General features: G+C 32.8%; 1 long non-coding RNA gene across 1 annotated transcript; it reads right to left on the minus strand.

Annotated features, from left to right (window-relative positions):
* Nucleotides 1-1,741: 1,741 nt before the first annotated feature.
* Nucleotides 1,742-4,830, minus strand: LOC136062880 (uncharacterized). The gene is made up of 4 exons (XR_010624615.1): nucleotides 4,448-4,830; nucleotides 3,724-3,837; nucleotides 2,259-2,370; nucleotides 1,742-1,829 (listed from the first exon to the last, which is right to left on the minus strand). It is a non-coding gene; the product is annotated as an uncharacterized LOC136062880 (long non-coding RNA).
* Between the last annotated feature and the right edge of the window lie 796 nt (nucleotides 4,831-5,626).

Below are 5,626 nucleotides of genomic sequence, written 5' to 3' on the forward strand. Positions count from 1 at the left end.
TCGTTGAATGTACAAAATCGTTAAAATTCAATGGAAAACTGAGTACATTAGATGGACAAATAGTTCAAATACGTGGAAAATTTTGAATTCGTTGAATGTACGATATCATGAAAATTCAATGAAAATTAATGTATAGTAGATGTACAGAAAGTCCGTATTCATGAAAAAATTCAAATTTGTTGAATATACAATATCGTGAAAATTCAATAGAAAATTATGTACATTAGATGTACAAAAAGTCTATATTTAAGGAAAAATTCGAATTTATTGAATGTACGACAATGAAAATTCAATGAAAAATTGTGTACATTAGATACACAGAATATCCAAATTTGAGGAAAAATTCAAATTCATTGAATGTACGATATCATGAAAATTCAATGGAAAATTGTGTACATTTGATGGACAGATAGTCTAGATTCGTAGAAAAATTCAAATTCATTGAACGTACGATAGTGTGCAAATTCAATGGAAAATTCTATACGTTAGATATACAAAAATTACAGATTCATGACAGAAAATTGAATTCGTTGAATGTACGATATCGTTAAAATTCAATGAAAAATTNGAAAAATTGAGTGAATTAGATTGATAGATAATCCGAATACACGGAAAAATTCGAACTCGTAAATTGGACAATATCGTGAAAATTCAGTGGAAATTGGTATATATTGAATGTACAGAAAGTCCAAATTCGTGGAAGAATTCGAATTGGTTAAACGTACGCTTTCGTGAAAATTCAGTAGAAAATTGGGTTCATAAAATGCATAAAAATTCATAACTCATTGAAAAAATCAAATTCGCTGAATGTTTGGAATCATCAAAATTCAACGAAAAATTGAGTGAATTAGATTGATAGATAATCCGAATACACGGAAAAATTCGAACTCGTAAATTGGACAATATCGTGAAAATTCAGTGGAAATTGGTATATATTGAATGTACAGAAAGTCCAAATTCGTGGAAGAATTCGAATTGGTTAAACGTACGCTTTCGTGAAAATTCAGTAGAAAATTGGGTTCATAAAATGCATAAAAAGTCATAACTCATTGAAAAAATCAAATTCGCTGAATGTTCGGAATCATCAAAATTCAACGAAAAATTGAGTGAATTAGATGGACAGATAATCCAAATACACGGAAAAATTTGTACTCGTCAATTGGACGATATCGTGAAAATTCAGTGGAAATTGGTCTACATTGAGTGTACAATTCAATGGAAAATTGGGTAAATTAGATGGATAGATAGTCTGAATACACGGAAAAATTGAACTCGTCAATTGAACGATATCGTGAAAATTCAGTGGAAATTGGGGTACATTGAATGTACAGAAAGTCCAAATTCGAGGAAGAATTCGAATTGGTTAAACGTACGCTCTCGTGAAAATTCAGTAGAAAATTGGGTACAAAAAATGCATAAAAAGTCTTCACTCATTGAAAAAATCAAAATCGTTGAATGTTCGAAATCATCAAAATTCAATGGAAAATTGAGTAAACTAGACGGACAGATAGTCCGAATACACGAAAAAATTCGAACTCGCCAATTGGATGATATTGTGAAAAATCAGTGGAAATTGGAGTACATTGAATGTACAGAAAGTCCAAATTCGTGGAAACTCATTGAAAAAAATCAAATTCGTTGAATTTCGAAATCATCAAAATACAATTGAAAATTGAGTAAATTAGATGGACAGATAGTCTGAATACACGGAAAAATTCAAACTCGTCAATTGCACGATATCGTCCACTTCCCCTTGGATGATATTCAATATTGAACCAGTTTTTTGCTGAAGCACTCATTTAGAGTTTCCAACAGATATGAACCCATACCTGCACCATTTTAAGTGAGATCACACAAAAAATACACAAGTAAGGAAGCACTTCAAGCATTCATGCACATGCAACTGTGCAAATACTACAAAATACAAAAGATAAGTAAAAGATACCCATCATTGGGTTAAAATTTAATGATAATAATTGTGCTTGAGGTTCTCATAATTCCATTTTTTATTCATCTTTAAACTGCCAAGTGCAATCTGAATTTAGTCCAACACCCAGCACAAAGCATTTTAGTTCATTCTCTAAATTTGAAATTATGAATCAGCTCTAATTTCCATTAAAATAATGCCAAAGAGTAAGTGTAAGATTTACTTTAGTTACTCAGCAATGCTGTAAAAGGATAAGTGTTGTCCCCAAATATACAAAATATTTTAAAACCTTGGTTTTATAGGTGAACAGTAAAGACAAAGTAGTAAGAACCTGAGCCTGTTCCTCCAGCAATAGAGTGACATAAAACAAAACCCTCAAGACTATCACTTCCATCTGCTTCTCTATCGATCATGTCCATTATATCCTCTTCAACACCCTTCCCCTGATCATAAATTAACCATATGACCAATATAAAAAGCAAATAAAATATGCTTTAAACAAACAAGAGAAATCTGAAAAATAATTAAAAAGTTTAAAGTATAAACTGGATTGCACATCATGACCTTTCTTGCAAAAGCCCACAAATAATGAATCTCTGAATGACTGAAGCATGAGTGATTAACAGAAATGGTCACTATTTACACTCAAAAGTATTTATTTAAATCTTGCTGCCCACTAGCGCACATGACAGATTGTGCTTATGTGTTTTTTTTATGCCTCCTTTAATTTCAATCCATTTCATCAAGTCCTGACACACATCATCTGCTATTAAAGGTGGTGGAGAGGGCCAAGAAGATTAAATAGGGTGACTTAACCAGGTTCATAGCATATGTAAATTACACAAAACTCTAAAAAAGGCAAGCGTGTGTGTGTATGTGTGTGTGTGTGTATATATATATAGTTCAACTGATTCAATTTGATTATTAACCAAAAGAAGAAAACATACATCTTGGGCTTTTAAATAACTTGGCTCAAGGTTTACGACGACAAAAGGGGCATTTATGCATGAGTTGGCAAAGAAGCTTATTTGATGAACAAGTCAAAACAAAGGCTGTCAATCGTTACTTTTTGCTATCCCAATTCATCAATGGATATTGGACTAGCTGAGAAGCTTATCATATCGGAAGCCCAATTAATAAGTTCAAAACCTAAGAGAACAAGAAAAAAATCCCAAGAAATGTATACTAAAAAACTATTAGAACTAGGTTCAAAAACTTATATTCTAATTAATTTTTACAGCGCAGAGAATCAAATTGGATTATATAGTTGATAATAATCACTGTAGATGCAACCCTCCAAACCGTTTTGTGGGCTCTCCACTAGGCTACTACAAAGCTTCAAAACTACTAATTTTGCTGAAAATATTTATTTTTCTCTTCCATAAGTCCATTAGGACTTGGGTTTGCTTATTAAATCCACAAAATGGGTGTCTGCTAAAAATGATTAAGTCCACTTGCATACATACCCTACACCACAAACCAAGATTTACCAACTGGGTTTTAAACTATGCCTAACATTCTCGCAAAATCAAAAAATGGGATGGTTATCCAAAGCTTAAAACTACTAATGATGCTGAAAATGTCAATATTTTTCCCTTCAATTAGGAACTGGATTGTTTATTAAATCTTTTCAGCTAAAAATGATTTAAGTCCACTTGCATACATACCCCACACCAAAAACCAAGATTTAACAACTGGTTTTTGAACCATTTCTACAATTCTATCAAATTTCAAGGAACGAGTTATCAAAAGAACAAAAAGAGAGGGAAAGTGAGAGAGGAGCTGAAATTGCATACCTTTCTGAGTGTAGGGACTGGTGGGTTTGTGTTGGAAATAAAGCCGGAGATTCCAGAAGCTTGGGAAAGGAAGATGCCCAAGAAAGCTTCCACATGTAGACAAAACCAGTAACACTGCCCAAAACATGAGACAACAACAGGTGGACAATCATGCATCGATCAAATAAAACCAATACATACTAAAAAAAAAAAAAAATCTCAAATTCTCAGCATATAATCCTCCAAAACTAAAACCACTCATCAGGGGAAGACTTCAAATTTAAGTATACAATTTGTTTTTGCAAAATGTAAGTTTCAAGCACATTCCACCAAAAATAAATTAGATATAAAAAAAATTGACACATGCATTAACACAGATTAACTAAAAATTCAATAAATCAACCAAAACCACTACTGCCAACATAATCAAACCAAAACTGCATCAAGAGTGAAAGATCTCAATTGTATGGCTCGGAATGCCATTCGAATTAGAGCTCAGTAGCCAAAACAAAATTCATTGAGAATCAAAAATACACAAATCTCAAAACTAAGTCTACAAAAATTAGGTCTACAAATTACACAATACAGACTTAATCCATATACAAGTCTAGAAAATTTAGGTTTACAAATTGCAAAATTCAAATCAAAACCCTATCATTTGCCCAGAATTTCCCAATCAGATGAAAAATGAACCTTCTCAGTAACAAATTTTCAATTTCACAATAACGAATCTGAAATAACTAACCTCCCTCCTCTTACGCGTTCGAGTCCGAAGGTCTGACACGTGCGGCGACGGAAGAGGCAGCGCTGCCGGGGAAGGAGAGAAATCCGGAATTCGCTGGATCTTGATCGTCGAGGAAGAGATCCTCTTGAACTCTAAACGCACCGTGAGCGCACACGATCGCGAAGCCGAGCATCAACGCCGAGATGAGGAACGATCCGACGGTGGTGAGGGAAACGACGGCGACAATTAAGAGCGAGAGACCGATGTCGCAATCGTAGAACGCGCGGCCGAGAATGACGAGAGGCTGATCGGAAAGTCTAGGCAGCGAGGAGAGAGAGATGCTGAGATAGGGTGAGAGGGGAGAGAGAAAGTGAGGAATTTGAGCGAGAGAGATATATAAAATTCTTTTTATTTTTTTGATAAAGAGAGAATATATAAATTTTTTATTTTGCATAAAGTAAAGAGTGTTAAGGGTATTTTTGTACTTTTGATTTTGAATAAATTAGGCGGCATGATTTTGAAATTTTTGAAGGGTATTTTTGTACTTTTGATTTAAATGAGATTTTTTTTTTTTTTTTTGAGAAAAAGGTAAGACAATTTGTTATTAAATAAAATCAGTTTGTTATACAATTTCCAAATCAGAAGATAGTACTGATTTAAATGAGCTAGTATACTTATTTGTCATTTTAGGAAATTTTTCTAATGAAAAAATGAAAAAGTAACTAAATAATTTAATTTATGCCCTAAGGACACACATTAACCAATTTTTTTTATTATTATTATTAGCCCCTTAGAGTTTCAAAAGGTCAAGAAATTAGTATTTAGTTAGAATTTAATTGTAATGTGTACAATAAAGGGCTAGAATTCTCAGGTTACAAAAGGCTATTCTAAATAGCCTCTTTGAGACATTGTAAATGGCCATTACTTACCTACTGTATGAAATTTTATCTTTGAATATTTCATAGCACTTTGAGCCTAGATATTGATATATGATTGTTTCAACTTCAATCTTGTTAGAATATGAAATTATGAACTTATGATAGGATTGAATTTATGATTTTTTTTTTGGTTCAGAGCAAGAACTTTTATTCGACAAACAGTCAATTTCAAAATGTTGAAGGGAACTAGCGAACCACCTCCAAATACAGATGGCTAGTTGATGTCAATGCAAAATGTCAACACAAGCACTTTAATGTAGAA

The sequence above is a fragment of the Quercus suber genome, unplaced genomic scaffold (genome assembly GCF_002906115.3).
Source record: "Quercus suber isolate HL8 unplaced genomic scaffold, Cork oak 2.0 scaffold_462, whole genome shotgun sequence".
In the NCBI taxonomy this organism is placed as follows: domain Eukaryota; kingdom Viridiplantae; phylum Streptophyta; class Magnoliopsida; order Fagales; family Fagaceae; genus Quercus; species Quercus suber.